The 19,111-nt window shown below is 45.5% G+C and overlaps 1 long non-coding RNA gene across 1 annotated transcript in view; it reads right to left on the bottom strand.

Annotated features, from left to right (window-relative positions):
• The window catches only part of LOC143961271 (uncharacterized), a 152,597-nt gene that overhangs the window by 78,126 nt on the left and 55,360 nt on the right, over window positions 1-19,111 (bottom strand). The gene's annotated exons all lie outside the window — the stretch shown is intronic.

Here is a 19,111-nt window from a genome sequence, read left to right as displayed (position 1 = left end):
TTACTGCATATCACCGCTCTACACAGGCATATTCAATGTATAAACGGGTTGTAAAGGAGTATGCATAATTGAATGCTGTGAAAGAAGAAATGTCATACTATACAGAAAACCATTTTAGCAAAAAAAATTGCAACATGTTAAAAAGGTCTCAACAAACTATTAATATTGCATTAATGTCTGTGGGTTCACCATCATTTGTCTTGCATTTTTTCTTGTGAAATGGCAAACTTTGTTTTCTTGGGGGTAGTTTTCACTCAGTAGCGTAGCATGGGGGGTGCAACATTTAGGGGGGAGCAATTTCATGGCAGTAGTGTCACTCCTGGCTGCCGCCTCCTCATTTCCTGTGTCCCCGGCGCTCCGGCTGCCATGTACAGTGTTCGGCGACCTGTGATTAGAGGTATGGGGGTCATGTGTGGCGTGGGGCTGAAGTCCCGCCTCTGCACGTGACCCCCATACGCCTAATCACAGTGCGTCAGACACTGTACATGGCGGCCAGAACAGTAATGAAAAGCTGTCTTCTCCTCCTCTTCCAGACCCATGCAGGACAAGTAGGTGAGGAGGAACATGAACACGGACTGGGGAAAGGCAGAGAGCGAGAGATGGGGGCAGAGAGCGAGAGACGGGGGCAGAGAGCGAGAGACGGTGGCAGAGAGCGAGAGACGGGGGCAGAGAGCGAGAGACGGGGGGCAGAGAGCGAGAGACGGGAGCAGAGAGCGAGAGACGGGAGCAGAGAGCGAGAGACGGGGCAGAGAGCGAAGGACGGGGGCAGAGAGCGAGACGGGGGCAGAGAGCAAGGGAGCGAGACGGGGGCAGAGAGCAAGGGAGCGAGACGGGGGCAGAGAGCAAGGGAGCGAGACGGGGGCAGAGAGCGAGAGACGGGGGCAGAGAGCGAGAGACGGGGCAGAGAGCGAGAGACGGGGCAGAGAGCGAGAGACGGGGGCAGAGAGCGAGAGACGGGGGCAGAGAGCGAGAGACGGGGGCAGAGAGCGAGAGACGGGGGCAGAGAGCGAGAGACGGGGGCAGAGAGCGAGACGGGGGCAGAGAGCAAGAGAGCGAGACGGGGGCAGAGAGCGAGACGGGGGCAGAGAGCAAGAGAGCGAGACGGGGGCAGAGAGCGAGAGACGGGGGCAGAGAGCGAGAGACGGGGGCAGAAAGCGAGAGACGGGGGCAGAAAGCGAGAGACGGGGGCAGAGAGCGAGAGACGGGGGCAGAAAGCGAGAGACGGGGGCAGAGAGCGAGAGACGGGGGCAGAGAGCGAGAGACGGGGGCAGAGAGCGAGAGACGGGGCAGAGAGCAAGAGACGGGGGCAGAGAGCAAGAGAGCGAGACGGGGGCAGAGAGCGAGACGGGGGCAGAGAGCAAGACGGGGGCAGAGAGCAAGACGGGGGCAGAGAGCAAGACGGGGGCAGAGAGCAAGACGGGGGCAGAGAGCAAGACGGGGGCAGAGAGCAAGACGGGGGCAGAGAGCAAGACGGGGGCAGAGAGCGAGAGACAGGGGCAGAGAGCAAGAGACGGGGGCAGAGAGCAAGAGACGGGGGCAGAGAGCAAGAGACGGGGGCAGAGAGCAAGAGAGCGAGACGGGGGCAGAGAGCGAGACGGGGGCAGAGAGCAAGACGGGGGCAGAGAGCGAGAGACGGGGGCAGAGAGCGAGAGACGGGGGCAGAGAGCGAGAGACGGGGGCAGAGAGCGAGAGACGGGGGCAGAGAGCGAGAGACGGGGGCAGAGAGCGAGAGACGGGGGCAGAGAGCGAGAGACGGGGGCAGAGAGCGAGAGACGGGGGCAGAGAGCGAGAGACGGGGGCAGAGAGCGAGAGACGGGGGCAGAGAGCGAGACGGGGGCAGAGAGCGAGAGCGAGAGACGGGGGCAGAGAGCGAGAGACGGGGGCAGAGAGCAAGAGACGGGGGCAGAGAGCAAGAGACGGGGGCAGAGAGCAAGAGACGGGGGCAGAGAGCAAGAGAGCGAGACGGGGGCAGAGAGCGAGACGGGGGCAGAGAGCAAGACGGGGGCAGAGAGCAAGACGGGGGCAGAGAGCAAGACGGGGGCAGAGAGCGAGAGACGGGGGCAGAGAGCGAGAGACGGGGGCAGAGAGCAAGAGACGGGGGCAGAGAGCAAGAGACGGGGGCAGAGAGCAAGAGAGCGAGACGGGGGCAGAGAGCGAGACGGGGGCAGAGAGCAAGACGGGGGCAGAGAGCAAGACGGGGGCAGAGAGCGAGAGACGGGGGCAGAGAGCGAGAGACGGGGGCAGAGAGCGAGAGACGGGGGCAGAGAGCGAGAGACGGGGGCAGAGAGCGAGAGACGGGGGCAGAGAGCGAGAGACGGGGGCAGAGAGCGAGAGACGGGGGCAGAGAGCGAGAGACGGGGGCAGAGAGCGAGAGACGGGGGCAGAGAGCGAGAGACGGGGGCAGAGAGCGAGACGGGGGCAGAGAGCGAGAGCGAGAGACGGGGGCAGAGAGCGAGAGACGGGGGCAGAGAGCAAGAGACGGGGGCAGAGAGCAAGAGACGGGGGCAGAGAGCAAGAGACGGGGGCAGAGAGCAAGAGAGCGAGACGGGGGCAGAGAGCGAGACGGGGGCAGAGAGCAAGACGGGGGCAGAGAGCAAGACGGGGGCAGAGAGCGAGAGACGGGGGCAGAGAGCGAGAGACGGGGGCAGAGAGCGAGAGACGGGGGCAGAGAGCGAGAGACGGGGGCAGAGAGCGAGAGACGGGGGCAGAGAGCGAGAGACGGGGGCAGAGAGCGAGAGACGGGGGCAGAGAGCGAGAGACGGGGGCAGAGAGCGAGAGACGGGGGCAGAGAGCGAGAGACGGGGGCAGAGAGCGAGACGGGGGCAGAGAGCGAGACGGGGGCAGAGAGCGAGACGGGGGCAGAGAGCGAGAGACGGGGGCAGAGAGCGAGAGACGGGGGCAGAGAGCGAGAGACGGGGGCAGAGAGCGAGAGACGGGGGCAGAGAGCGAGAGACGGGGGCAGAGAGCGAGAGACGGGGGCAGAGAGCGAGAGACGGGGGCAGAGAGCGAGAGACGGGGGCAGAGAGCGAGAGACGGGGGCAGAGAGCGAGAGACGGGGGCAGAGAGCGAGAGACGGGGGCAGAGAGCGAGACGGGGGCAGAGAGCGAGACGGGGGCAGAGAGCGAGACGGGGGCAGAGAGCGAGACGGGGGCAGAGAGCGAGACGGGGGCAGAGAGCGAGAGACGGGGGCAGAGAGCGAGAGACTGGGGCAGAGAGCAAGACGGGCAGAGAGCGAGACGGGGGCAGAGAGCGAGACGGGGGCAGAGAGCGAGACGGGGGCAGAGAGCGAGACGGGGGCAGAGAGCGAGACGGGGGCAGAGAGCGAGACGGGGGCAGAGAGCGAGAGACGGGGGCAGAGAGCGAGAGACGGGGGCAGAGAGCGAGAGACGGGGGCAGAGAGCGAGAGACGGGGGCAGAGAGCGAGAGACGGGGGCAGAGAGCGAGAGACGGGGGCAGAGAGCGAGAGACGGGGGCAGAGAGCGAGAGACGGGGGCAGAGAGCGAGAGACGGGGGCAGAGAGCGAGAGACGGGGGCAGAGAGCGAGAGACGGGGGCAGAGAGCGAGACGGGGGCAGAGAGCAAGAGAGCGAGACGGGGGCAGAGAGCGAGAGAGCGAGACGGGGGCAGAGAGCGAGAGACGGGGGCAGAGAGCGAGAGACGGGGGCAGAGAGCGAGAGACGGGGGCAGAGAGCGAGAGACGGGGGCAGAGAGCGAGAGACGGGGGCAGAGAGCGAGAGACGGGGGCAGAGAGCGAGAGACGGGGGCAGAGAGCGAGAGACGGGGGCAGTGAGCGAGAGACGGGGGCAGAAAGCGAGAGACGGGGGCAGAAAGCGAGAGACGGGGGCAGAGAGCGAGAGACGGGGGCAGAGAGCGAGACGGGGGCAGAGAGCGAGACGGGGGCAGAGAGCAAGAGAGCGAGACGGGGGCAGAGAGCGAGACGGGGGCAGAGAGCAAGAGAGCGAGACGGGGGCAGAGAGCGAGACGGGGGCAGAGAGCGAGAGAGCGAGACGGGGGCAGAGAGCGAGACGGGGGCAGAGAGCGAGACGGGGGCAGAGAGCAAGAGAGCGAGAGCGAGAGACGGGGGCAGAGAGAGCGAGACGGGGGCAGAGAGAGCGAGACGGGGGCAGAGAGAGCGAGACGGGGGCAGAGAGAGCGAGACGGGGGCAGAGAGAGCGAGACGGGGGCAGAGAGTTACTGTAGGCAGGACAGTATAGTGGTCAGCGTAGTGCAGGGATATGCAATTAGCGGACCTCCAGCTGTTGCAGAACTACAAGTCTAATGAGACAGCAAAACTGACAGCCACAAGCATGACACCCAGAGGCAGAGGCATGATGGGACTTGTAGTTTTGCAACAGCTGAAGGTCCACTAATTGCATATCTCTGGTGTAGTGGCTAATATAGTGGTCAATATAGTGTATAGTGGTCAGTATAGGAATCAGGTAGGTCAGTACTATTGTATTTGAAGGAACTTGGGAAGTGCTAAAAGTCCGCAGGTTAGGGGGCACAAATTACTTGCCTTGCCCCGGGTGCTGACAACCCACGCTACGCCACTGTTTACACTTGATTCAAAACATGGTTTTGGACACGCTTTGTCAAAGCCTCTGTCACTAAATAAAAAGGTTAGCTTACAGTCCTGTTTACACTTTGCTTTTGCTTGGTGCTTCGATGAGGCTTTAGTGGAGCTTCGATGAACCTTTGGTGAGGCTTCAAAGTGAGCTTTGCCATAGGCTTCTATGGAGGCTTTGAAGACACTTCGAAGCACCACTAGAGCTACATGAGGTATCATTTTTGAAGCAAACCAAAAGCAAGGTGTAAACAGGACTGTACGCGAATCATTTTATTTACTGACAGGAGCTTTGACTAGGGTTCAGAAAGCTTTAACAAAGTCTGTCCGAAGCCTTATTTTGAAGCCGTTAATGGGCGTTTAAGCACGTATAAACGAGCCCTTACTGTGTTGTCAGATTTAGTCACCTTGTAAGTTTCCTAATGCAGCAAGAATGAGCAGATGCAGGTTATTATTGGATTCCAGTAATCACCTGCAAGAGGTTTACCAAATCTCAGCGGTTTCAAACCCAAGCCTTTCTCACTTAGGTTTGAAAGTTTTTAATTTAATTTCTTGAATTTTGTAGAGGTCAGGACCATTGTTCTTTCTTTATAAACCATCTGTTCTGCAAAGGTGTTGCGTAAGGATCTACCCGATGCAGACATTTCCCTCACAGAAACTATGAGTAAAGGCCCAGCAATGTATACCCACATCAATTTTCTCACAAACCTTGTGAGTTGTATAACTTTAGGGCTTACCATGATTTCTATGGTACCTTATTTTATTGTCAACCAGTCTAGCTGATTTCAGGTTTACAGTATATGGGTCCCCTTTGGTGCCACTTTGAAATTTCAGGCACCTGACCCAGACCACCTGAATCATATCTAGCTGTCATTTGGCGTTTACCTTTAAATATAGCCTTATGAAAGGCAAGTCATGATGGTAAGGCATTTTTAGGAGGTCCATATTTACTCAGATGATCCACAGTCTCAATTGATTGTGCAGTGGCAGATCTTATTAGCACAAATATAGTTTTTATGCCCAAAATCTACAAGTTGTATGCCACGTATGTTCCTGTAATTGGCCTTTGTATAGGGACACTGAATTCAAGGCCAGCAGGTGTTTTTAAAACAAGTATATGTATATCAATATACAAAAAGGAGGTATACCTGGATGATTTTTAGCACCACATCCCCAAATATATACGAAAATACACAACAGGGGTAGGGACTTTCAAGGTGCTGATATATCATAATATAAACGATATCAAACAGAATGAAATAGCGTAAAAATAACACCAATTTTTATTATACACAAGAAATACAAAATGTAAAAAATAAGTAAAAACACTTAATCACATTCTTTGATTAAGAATTTTGATACAGTTTATGGAGCTTATAAAATATACCACTCAACAACATGTTTCGCTCCGAAAATGAGCTTCCTCAGGAGTAGTTGGTATATCTAGTGGATAAACTGTAAATGAAATAGATACATACATGAATCAAAATAAACTAGTACATGCATAGGTATACTTCATGTTAACTAACATTAAGGCAAAGGTAGTTTAAAGTGTATTACCAATATGGTGTGTAGGTGAGATCACATTTTGGATATATATTGTCTATATTATAAACATGTGTTTCAATGCTCTTTTCTTGATCTTTGTATGTATTTCATTGTATCTTGTAACTTTAAACTACCTTTGCCTTAATGTTAGTTAACATGAAGTATACCTATGCATGTACTCAATTTATTTTGATTCATGTATCTATTTCATTTACAGTTTATCCACTAGATATACCAACTACTCCTGAGGAAGCTCATTTTCGGAGCGAAACATGTTGAGTGGTATATTTTATAAGCTCCATAAACTGTATCAAAAAAATGTGATTAAGTGTTTTTACTTATTTTTTAAATTGTTTTGTATTTCTTGTGTATAATAAAAATTGGTGTTATTTTTACGCTATTTCATTCTGTTTGATATCGTTTCTATTATGATATATCAGCACCTTGAAAGTCCCTAAGGGTTAGATCCCTTGCCCCTGTTGTGTATTTATGTATATGGTAAACTGAGGCTGCCTTCTGTCTGTTTAGTTATTGTAGAACTGTGGTTCTACAATAACTACTGCATAAGGCAGACTTTGGGCACCATAAACTTTTTTTTTTTTTTTTTGCAAATTTGCGCTGGTTGCAGATTGGAATTGTGGATACCAGAATACCCCTTGCATGGAAAATTTGGTAGCCATCAATCATTTCAGATGTTGAGCAGGGTCAGCATTTGGGGCCCATATAGACCAGGTTTTTAATTTTCTTTTTCTTTTTTTGAGTCAACTTAGCAAAGCCCATATTTATAACCTGTCTTTCTGTTCCCTGGATTAAACACAAAAGAGCTACCACAATTCACAGCACAATTGAACCATTTTTCACAAAGCTGTACAGAACATTCTATCAAGGAGGTTAACACAGGGTTTCACTACTTCAGAGAATAATTGTGAGGAGTTGCATAACACAAATGACATCGCCAGATTTCAAAGCAGCAATCTTTTTTATATGCAATGATAAAAAGGAATATACTAAACAGAGCTAAAATTATTGGCCTACTAAAAATCAGCAGCATTTTAGCGGTTAGTTCATTCCACTGTACAACTGGCAAAATGTTTAACAGTGTAACCTGCTCAAAGAGTGTTTAATAACCGCTACTAATGTATCTTTTTTTTTTCTTTTTAAATTATTTGAATTTATCTACAAAGCTTACATCCACAATATTTTGGCCATATTTGATGGTATATTATTGTAGCTATTGAAGCCAATATTCTCACTTGAATAAAAAAGGTATTCTAAACGATCTCTTATAGATAGATGGAATTCAAATGTAACATTTTAAGGCACCATGTATATTACAATACTATAAAATATGAGACTCATGAAAAGCAGTCCTTTCGTTCTATGCATTAAAAATCAGAAAATGTAGAAAATGGCATCTGCTCCAATAAATCTTAAACTAGCATTAGAGAAGTGCTATATTGAGAACGGAGGACACAATACAAATTAAGTTCCAGCATTCTGCCCTACTAACCATCAATGAGGACCTTTGTTTCCAATTTTGAACGAATTTCTTGCTTGATAAAATTGCAAAATGTAGAAGCCGCATCTTAAAAGTGTCTCTGCATGCAGTCCTACGCCAATCTGCTGTATTGAGAAATTTTGTAAAAATGTTAAGCTCTTCTACAAGTGACAAAATGTTCAATAGTGACTGGTGGATCAGACATGGCTAACTAGGTGGAGTTGAAACCCACCACTGAACTTTTGAGATTTTTTTTTTTTCTTTTTTTTTAGGTCTACAGATTCCACATAGTAACAAGTTAAAATTTGAACGTTTAGTTACAAGTCATACTTTTTTTTTTTTGTTTACAAACGGTTTTTATTATAGGTAAGGTCAAGGTTCAAAAAGTTGACAGTAGAATGAATTGTACAAGTAAAGATATAAAGTGATCATACAATATTGCTTATTTAAAAAAAAATTTTGTGACAGAATTCACACATTGGAGTAGGAGTCGAAGGTATTGGAAGAAAAGGGTTTGCGTAAATGCTTGAGAAAATTAAAGAAATGACATTGGTGAAATTACATCAATAGAAAGGCTTCCCATATCGTCCATTTATTTTGGTAAATATGTATGGTGTCAAACAACATGTGGTGTATTCTCTCTGAAAGCTTAATATTAGCCATACGGTTAAGAACCTGGGGCAATGAAACAACTGATGAGCGCCAGTTGAAGGCAATGGTCCAGTGGATGGAGCTAAACAAAGTATGTATTAGTCTGGAGCTTGCATGGGGAAGAATAAAAAGGCACATTTGGGGAGTTAGAGGGACTGTTCTACCTGAGATACGTTCAATCAAAAGCTTGGCATTGTGCCAGATATCTTTAAGGAGGGGGCAGTCCCAGAAGATGTGAAGTAAAGTCCCACGCATGGGGCAGCCTCTGAAACATAGTGGGGATGTTGAAGGGTAAAAAGAATTAAGTTTGGAGGGGGGGTAAGATACCACCTGTAGAGCAGTTTAGTGGCAGATTCTCTGATAGAGGTAGTTTTGGAAGATTTGTGTAAGTTTTCAAATATAGTGTCCCATTGTTCGGTGGAGAATGAAATGTTTAAGTCTGATTCCCATTTGAGCATGGGATGTGATTTATCAGGCATATTGACTTCATTCAGATTTTTATAGATTTTGGATATTAATCCTTTAGCTTGTGGGGAGGAAATGCAAATCTGCTCAAACTGTGTAGGGGGGGGGGGGGGTGAAAGGTCAGGGAGTAGTATTTTTGGTAGAATTGTTTTATCTTCCCATACATCACTTGTTCTGTAGGAGCAAGGTTGTATTTTAATTGTAGATCAGAGAAGGAGTAAAATATATTGTTATGTATAAGAGCGTTTAGGTTCGTTAGATTATGTCGTTTCCATATTGATAATGAATTATGTAGATAGTCTGACAGAATGAAGTGAGGGTCTCCCAGAAAGGAAGCTAGTGGTGGGGTGACAGAGGACAAGTTGAATTTGGTATTTTGTCTGTTCCACAATTGTAAAGTATGTGTCACCGTAATATTCAATGGTCTTATTTTCTGAGGCGAGACGGTCTTGGACCATAACAGTTGTGTGTTCGGAAAGGTTCGAGGCTATCCTCAAACATCTCCCCAAGGCTAAACTATCGGATTTTAACCTTGGACAGCCTGTCGCCTGAGGGTTTAAATAAGGGAATCAAAATAAACATTTTATTATAATCATTTCAACATCTCTAATACATTACCATCTCTTTTGTTCATACAGCAACATATATATCTAATATCTAGTTCTTGTAATATCTCATATGTTATATCCTAAAAGAAAAAATTATATTTTCTCTTTTTTTTTTTTACTGCTTTTATCTATTTTACCTTCCATGTTTTATCTATTTTATGCTCCATTTTTAATCATCACTACTACATCAGTATCTAGCTCCACCCCTTGCTGTCTTTTGAACCTCACATGTTACATCATATTATTCTCTCATTGATAAAATACATATATCCTTATATTCCACGAGATATCAACGTTTCGGAGCCATGCAGGGCCCCTTAGTCAGGCACGTGATCATGTGATCAGGCATGTGACCAAGGGGCCCTGCGCGTCTCCGAAGCGTTGCATTATCGTGTTGTGATCGTGCAATAAATCACCCGTTTGGACGCTACTTGTGTCGTTCCATGGTGTGCTGGCAAATATCTTCACAGCGTCCGCCATAATGTCGCAGTCACAATAAAAAAAAATCCATGATCGCTGCCATTACTATTAAAAAAAAAATTATTAAATAAAAATGCCATAAAACTATCCCCCATTTTGTAGACGCTATAACTTTTGCGCAAACCAAACGCTTATTGCAATTTTTTACCAAAAATATGTAGAAGAATAAGTATCGGCCTAAACTGAGAAAAAAAAATGTTTTATATATTTTTTGGGGATATTTATTATAGCAAAAAGTAAAAAATATTGCATTTTTTTCAAAATTGTTGATCTATTTTGTTTATAGCGCAAAAAATAAAAACTGCAGAGGTGATAAAATGCCACCAAAAGAAAGCTCTATTTGTGGGGGAAAAAAAAAAGGACACCAATCTTGTTTGGGAGCCACGTCGCATGACCGCGCAATTGTCAGTTAAAGTGACGCAGTGCCGAATCACAAAAAGGGGCCTGGTCCTTTAGCTGCAAAGTGGTCCGGGGCTTAAGTGGTTAAAGAGGTTGTACACTTTCACAAAATAAAAAACCTGCAAGACAAAAGGCATACTAACTAGCTCATTAATATATACACGTCTTGGAACGATGCCCTGGATCGGCGCCTGCACACCACTGACACGGACAACATGTTTCCCGGAGTTACTTCTGGGTTCTTGTGCTCCGGCGCTATGATTGGCCGGAGCCCCAATTACGTCACTCCCGCACATTTGCATGGGAGCCACCAGTCACGGCACCAGCCCTGAAGAAACGGCACAAGCTGGCCGTTCTTTCAGTGCGCATGCACCGATGACATAGGCGCCAGCATATACAGTATATATATCTCCCAAACAGTGCAAGTTTAGGAGATATTTTCAGTACCTACAGGTAAGCCTTATTATAGGCTTACCTGTATGTGCAATTAAAGAGGAAGAAGACTTTACTTCCACTTTAAGAGCTTGTATTAGATAAAAGGGCAATATAGATCATGAATGCCATTTTGCACAAAAGTAGATTTTCCCTTTTAAGAGAAATTGTAACTGAAGAATTAATGCAAAGTTAGAGTAAATACGGCATGTTGTAAAACTGATCTAATTATGTATTACATTTCAGTAACGTTCTCTAGTGTATAGCATAAACTACAAACTACATGTCATTCTGGAATACCTGACTGGGAACCTAGAATCTGTTTTGTGTCTCACAATGCAGTTTTTGCCATATATATTATTGGAGACTGCAGATTTTGGGGATCCAGAACTACAGAATGACAGACATTTAAACCCCAATAAATATATATATAAACTGTAATTAGATCAGTGATATTTTATTATATGCTAAAAAGGATATCAAAGAAATGGTATATAATACATTGTAACAAAAATGTATGGTATATCATGAGTTTTAACAACAACAAAAAAATAAAAAATACATCTCAAACTCCAGCTTTGCTTTAAAAGGACCTACTTTTTAGATAAAAAAAAAAACTAGTGAAGGATATATGGAGCAGCCCCAGAAGAACAGAATCTGTTGAAACCAAATACTCTGATGAAGAGGAAAAAAAAATCCAACAGTTCAATTGCATTACTTCTTAGGCTTCCTATAAAAAAAAAAAAAAAAAAAAAAAAAAAAAAAACAAACAAACACACTGCAAGATGACTAAATTATCTCTTTTTCTGGAAGCACATTTCCTCCTGCTGCCTAATATATCATGTGTTTGATGTCTCTACTGATTAAATGTGTAATTTAACAGGAAGCGTTGCATTTAATAGCTTAAGCTGATCACAATGAAACAGCTTTATTCTCTGTATGTGGACTATTTAGCAATTTTCTGCATTTTCATAAGTGACAAACCACTGTTTTAATGTAATAAAAATTTCATTTAGGCTAGAAAGTATATTCTAGTTTTTGTATGTCAAATCCTAGTTTAATAAGGCACTCATTTATAGATTCTGGGGGAAAAAAAGAGGGAACTAAAACGCACTGTCCAATGCCACCGAGAATTTTTTTTTATTACTGGCAGTATTGGTCGATATGGGCAATTCTCAATTTTGCTGTATTTTTCATACATCAGCCTGTCATACAGGGAGTATATAAAAACATTCATTTTAAACTCCTTTCTGGATGGAGGAGATTGGACTACACTACATCATTGCAATACAAATTTCACCTTTTTTTCCCCACAGTTTTATACATTTAAAGACCCTGCAATGGCAAATAAATACCCATTAAACAGTTGAGTGCTCTTCTGGCAAAGTCTTTTTATGGACTGACAGCAATCATTTTGTACACCAAGTTGTTTCAGTCCCGGTCAGTTGTGTTTTGCTAAACTACTCATACCCTCACTCTCCAACATAAATAAATTATTCTGTAGTCCAGGGGCAGATCCAGAGCCTAGTCTCGGGAGGGGCACTGCCAGAAAATATGTTTTTTGGGGGTAAATTTATCAGGGAAATTGCTGGTGTTAGCGATTCAATCATCACGGCGCCATGGTTGTTATGGTGTCAGGATGATTAAAGCACATTACTATTATTACATGGTTATAAAAAATTAAATGGTTCAACTTACCATAATGCAGAATCAGTGGGAGCCCCAAGCGCGTCACCTGCCGCTGTCACCTGCCACACGTTGCTGATTGTCACTTGCCACGTCGCCTGTCACCAGATGCAGATTATCACTTGTCACGTCACCAGATGCAGATTGTCACTTGATACGTCACCAGATGCAGATTGTCACTTGATACGTCACCAGATGCAGATTGTCACTCACCACGTCCCATGCCACATGTTGCGGATTGTCACTTGCCACGTCGCCTGTCACCAGATGCAGATTATCACTTGTCACGTCACCAGATTGTCACTTGATACGTCACCAGATGCAGATTGTCACTCACCACGTCTCATGCCACACGTTGCAGATTGTCACTTGCCACGTCACCTGTCACCAGATGCAGATTGTCACTTGCCACACGTTGCAGATTGTCACTTGCCACGTCACCTGTCACCAGATGCAGATTGTCACTTGCCACACGTTGCAGATTGTCACTTGCCACTTCACCTGTCACCAGATGCAGATTGTCACTTGCCACGCCCCATGCCACACGTTGCAGATTGTCACTTGCCACGTCACCTGTCACCAAATGCAGATTGTCACTTGCCACATGTTGCAGATTGTCACTTGCCACTTCACCTGTCACCAGATGCAGATTGTCACTCGCCACGTCCCATGCCACACGTTGCAGATTGTCACTTGCCACGTCACCTTTCACCAGATGCAGATTGTCACTTGCCACGTCCCATGCCGCGCGATGTGTATTGTCACTTGCCACGTCCCATGCCACGCGATGTGGATTCTCACTTGCCACGCCCCATGCCACATGATGTGGATTGTCACTCGCCATGTCCCATGCCACCCAATGCAGATTGTCTCTTGCTCTGTCCCAGGCAGCAGATTACCAGTCAAGCAGCAGAGAGATGAAGTAATCTCTCTGCTGCCGAGGCTGCCTGCACACTGCACAGTGAGGGCGGAACTGCAGGGATGCAGGGCGGGCACCTGGCGGTGAGAGATGATGTCATCTCTTCTCCCACCCCCCGGCTCCCTGATTGGCCAGCAGCCGCTCACACACTGTCAGTGAGCCGAGCCGAGCCACCTGCTGTCTCTCAACAGAGCCGCCCGTGCTCTCAGCCGTGGAGCCGCCCGCTGGCTCTCACCCGCGGCGACACCTGCCCGCCCACTCACATTCTCGGACGGGGCAATTGTCCCATTGCCCCCCCCCCCTGGATCCGCCCCTGCTGTAGTCTAATATAAAATCTAGGAGGCCCAATTAGACTCCTTGAGTTTACACAGAAAGCCTCTACGAGACCCGACATGATCAACAGGTTTTTGGCATTTATCAAACCGATATAACAAAATGCTTTCAAATGGTATAGTTAACCACTATAGTTTACCAATATCCTGGCTGGGGATTGCTATCAGAAACAGACAGACGCAACTGGTAGTGATGAGTGAGCTGAATATATTATCATGGTTAAAAGCATATAGAAAACTTACAACACGTTTAAACCTTGCTGCAAACAATTAATATATTACAAAAGATAACCTTCAATGCTTAGCAACTGTATAGTAAAAGTATAGAAAAGGCAGTAATCTATATATGTCTTTAACACAGGCACTGAGAGGGAGTAGAGAAGACTTGTCAACTTCTCAGCTCCTTCTGGGCTGCAAACACCCTTGAGAGGCACACATACAAAGAAAATAATGGGTTACACAAGTACAGTAAACACCGTTCTGTAGCATTATAGGTCCTGAAGTGAATAATTGTAGTGTGTTCTGCTAGCAAACGGTGGGGACCTTGTTTTAAGGGTAGGTTTAAACAAGCATGGAGCAGTAATCATGTAGAATGTTCCGTTGGGTAGAAATTTTAAAAGGACAAACTACTAGAGATTGCAACTCCAAACAAGCATTCCATGAAAAGGGAAATTGTTGTCTGCATGCAGTGTCAGTACGGTGTCAAGAAGGATGCTGCATTTACACCCGCTCAACAGTCCTCTGTGCGATGACAACGATGTCCCAGGTGCTAGTTCAGGCTCCTGATGCTCCTAGCGACATTGTAAGGCACTGGATCTCTTGCTGATGGCTGATCAAGATGACTGGTAGCAAAACTCGCAAAGGTGAAAAGGCAGCGGCCGACCCCATACCCAGATGGGTATCTAGATCCCGGATGGGCATGGGTCATCTCTGCTGAGCTAAGTGGTGCTGGGCTGCAGAGTAGGGTCCCTGTATTAAATAAATAGTGGACCACGTGGCTGTCTCTGCTCCTGGCTCCCCTCAGGCATCCTCACTCCTCCATCTCCAGGCAACACTCTCCTGGTAGTCTCTGGAAAAGCTTGGCTTTCTCTCCCTCCGATTCTGCCAGAGTCTATCTCAGTCTCCCCAGTCTCAGCGGTTTTCCTCACACCTGTCACCTCATCACACTGTCTCTCCCTCCTCAGACCGCTCTCCTTATTCTCCTCAGACTCTTTTTCCGGGCTTCAGGATATCCCTCCTCCTCTGTTGGGGCACACAGTCCCTGGAGTCAGCGTGCGTCTCTCTCCTCAATCTGGCACCTCAGTTCCTTCCCCTCACACACGCCTCCTCTTCACTGTTAAGTGTCACTGTACAAAGGAATTTGAGCCTTCGTATCTCCCTCTCTTTTAAGCAATCTCCTCTGTATCCTGTCAGCACGCTCTCTCTCTCTTTTGTACCCTCAGCAGTCCCTGAAACTCCCCCTTTTCCCCAGTGTTCTCTCTCTCTGTTTTCTGGAGTCAGCACCTCTCTGTCTCCGTCTTGTGGCCAAAAGGAGAAATTGCATTACAACATGCCTTCTACACTTTAAATGTGCTGGCAGAAACCAGATGCCTTTGTGTGATTCTATAGATTAAAGCAAATGCATAGCCAAAACAGCTTTATAGTTTTGAGTGGGGGTTTTAAACCTTCCCTACTCCATCAGTTTTTTTCCGTTTGTGCCCTGCTGGAAGATTTCACTTCCCGTTTTGGAGACGTAAAGTGAGAAAAAAAAAAATCACCCCAAATTTAATAGGCATCTATCGAACACTAAAATCTCCTTTCACTTCTAGTATGCTTGGCACAGCTGGAGTGGGTTTATACCTTCTATTTTCAAATTTTCTGTTAGAATGTCTTTGGAGCAGGCAGAGCTTTTCTGCACACCCTTCCAGGAATGTTCGGGTTCTCTCAGATGTGTGAAATCTTATGTAAACATGTAAGTGTAGTGATGCGAATCTGGATTTACCTCAGTGCTTCCCCATTGTCCTCAGGAATTAAGGTAATAACTTATGTCAATTTCAGGGAATGCAATCTAACATAGAAGTCTCCTCTTGCTTATAAGTAGAAATAATGATGCCACTTGGTGTTTTTGCTTATTTTCATACTACATTAGAGTTAGTGAGATCATTTTTAGTTGCCGAGATATTTCTTTATACAAGGTCGAGGTATTCCAGTGGAAATAACTGAATAAGATACACATAGTACATATAGTATGATGGATTTAGTTATATTCAGAATAGGAACATATTTTTTTTTTTTCAACTTGTGTTTCTGTTTTTCTTAACCTCTATACACAGGTGCACACAAAAGTGAAGCCCAAAAACACCGTTACTAGCTCATTTGGGACCTAGAGGCAATGAATTCAGACAAGCCGAGTTGCATTCAAGTCCTCCTACCCCCCTATACTGGAAAACCTCAGTGCACTATTGATTTGGGAGAAATATCCATTTGTTGAGAACCCCTCCTAAAGCACTGTTGGCATCACAGATGGCCACACGTTTCCTTCCTTCTTTTGCCACGGGAATACAAGGCTCCTCTTCTAATGTAATGAGATAAGAGCAGAATACGTTTCTGCCGTTAGCTTTTCTGGCTATAGTCAATTTCGGTATAATTAAATCAAATAAAACATCTGCAGGGGTCTGAAAATCTTTAAGACCGATTACAAGTTTGTTCAATAAGACCAGGGATCTCCAAACTACGGCCCTCCAGATGTTTGAGGGACTACATGTCCCATGAGGCATTGTAAAAAAACTCTAACATTCACAGACATAAGTAGGCATGATGGGAATTGTAGTTCCTGAACAACTGGAGGGCCATAGTTTGGAGAACCCTGAATAAGACTATAAGAGATCCATTTAAACACGGTATTTGAGAGTAGGTCCCATGGTCAGATGAGTTTTGAAATGCTGGCAGAGGTGAGGGGCGACTACCCTTTCTCTGGAAATCCAGGCCTTTAAGTTGCCATGGCTATGCCAGTCCAGTAAGTGGGTAAGTGTACCGCTATGTGATATTTTTGGATAACAGAATGCCAAGCCACCCTGGTCTTTGAGAAGGGAGAGTATTTCTTGACCATTTTCAAAAATGTTGCAGTAATGTGGATTGGCCGTGAACTGGTATAGAAACTTTGGGAGTATCAAAATTTTAAGTATATTGCAACAGCCAAACAATACATAAGCCCCATTTCTGTAAAAGTTGCTGAGTCTTTTGACGAAGTGGAGGAAACTTTAGTGTAAAACATGTCTCAAATCTGCAGGGATCATAGTACATAGATATTTGATCGCCATTGTGTCAGGAACCATGAAACAGACAAAGACAGAAAATGCAGTAAAAATCACACCTTTAAAATAAAATGGTGCAACTTTTAAACGTAGTCAAAACATAGCCGGGGTTCGTTAGACAAATCGGGTAGTCAGAATAAGCCAGGAAATCAGGAAGCCATAGATCAGCATAGTCAGAGGCAGCGGACAGAATCAAGAAACAGAAGGGATGTCAGCTAGGCAAGTCTTCAACAGGAACACAGCAGAGAGTCTCTAGATATGTTGACCAAGGCGAAAGCATTGAAGAAATGAACCAGGCAGTTTAAATAGCTAATATGTGGGAGTAGAGTTTTATAGTAACGGACAGTCAAACCCATCAAGTCTTGGTGATTTTCCATTGGAGAGTGAGGCAATGTCTGTCTGAATCTCATCATGAGTGATAGGGGTATCTTGGTCCAAACGGACATTGGGGTCTAGGCTGAGGATATTAGATGATGTCCCATCTAGATTGGGCTACTCCTGGGGGTTCGTCTACATGAAGATACAGGAATAGAACTTCCTAAAGGCCTTGGCAATGAATGCATAAAGATTAAAAAAAAAAAAAATTCAGCTTTACAATCACTTTAAGGTAACTAATTAATTTTGCTACCAATACACAAGCTTGAACAAAAACCTGTAATATTTTTCCTGGTACATCACATGGCAGAGCATTATGAGATGCTGGAAAGCAGATTGGCGTGCTAGGTGCTATTCAAAATCAACTGCACCACAATGCATCATGTGCAAAGTGTGGTACCATGCGTTACAGTAACACACATGGTACTGCAATGCAAAGGTGTAAAGCAAGCCCTTATGCGTCTGTGCATGCTTCCTTTCAGCATCTGGTAGACCTGTGAAATCTGTGAAAAGTTCTGGTCTCTAAGTTTCCAACTAATAACCTCTATTATAAGCGAAACCTTTACTCCAGATCCTTGAGTAGTTCTATAAGCCAGGGTAAACACAAGTCATTGCATACATCAGTGTTGCTGGTAGGTATGTAGTGGGCAAACATTGGAAACATTCACAGATGCCGGAATGTATAGTTATAGTTAAAAGCTAATGAATCTACAGCAGGGGTCTCAAACTTGCGGCCCTCCAGCTATTGCAAAACTACAAGTCCCATCATGCTTTTGCCTGTGGGGGGGTCATGCTTGTAACTGTCAGCCTTGCAATGCCTCATGGGACTTGTAGTTTTGCAACAGCTGGAGGGCCGCCAGTTTGAGATCCCTGATCTACAGTATTGAACAAGTGTGTTACATATTACAAGCCAAGCTTACTTTTCACCAAATATGGGCCCAATAGAATATATCCACAATAATTATTTCAACACAAAATTTTACTATTGTGACTCCTGGAGCTTAGCACTAGCCAAAATTTCTGTTGCTATGCTACATCACAGATTATTAATCTTTAGAATTAATGCTAGATCTTTCATCTTTAGAATGTATGCTAAACTTCAAGAACCAAGTAGCAGTTGCATGATTTATATCTCAGCTACAATTCTTGGAAATGATGTTATGTTAAATTGATAGTATATTTTGTATTCAATATTTTGTTATGTTTTGCAGTGAAAAAAAAAAATCTGCAACTTAAAAAAAAATCCCCTTTTTGTAGATCCTAGAAGCACCATTGACATTTCCTGCATTGGACACTTCTGTTGCATAAAATGCCTGCATCTCTAGACTTCGTCCTGTGAACCAATGTGCTGTCGGACACATTATTATCGTGGTCCTGTAAAGCAATACAGCTTAGGTAATACGAAGACTTGGACTGAACAGTGGAGGAACAGCATCTCATTCATGAGATCATCTGTGTGCTCTTTCTTCAAATCATAAAGCTCTAGCTCACTGTGCTATGTGTCTGCCTGGTCCCATCCTCTCGCCGTCTGAATGTTGAGGCGCGGGGGATTATAAAATGATTGAAGAACTATTACAAAATATATATTTAAATATTTATTAAAACCAAACTCCTGTTTAAATTTCAAGTTTCTGATAAAGTGAATATGTTTTATTGCTGTTAATGAACTTTTGGTAGTGGTTTCACCTAGTGGTGTACAGTATCTAGCATATCTGGAAGCGGAGGCTGATAGTTTTTTAACACCTGCACACAAAAAAAAAAAAACACCACAACTAAAGGAATAAAGCACTGCACCATGGTGAATTGTGGGCAGAGCCAAAATTGTGCCAACACAGCACGCATATGCAACAGTACTTGCACCT

This window comes from Lithobates pipiens, unplaced genomic scaffold (assembly GCF_037356315.1).
Source record: "Lithobates pipiens isolate NorthernLeopardFrog02 unplaced genomic scaffold, aLitPip1_a1.2 Scaffold_1, whole genome shotgun sequence".
NCBI lineage: Eukaryota > Metazoa > Chordata > Amphibia > Anura > Ranidae > Lithobates > Lithobates pipiens.
The sequence above is the reverse complement of the archived record's forward strand: the minus strand, read 5'-3'. Positions and strand labels throughout refer to the sequence as shown.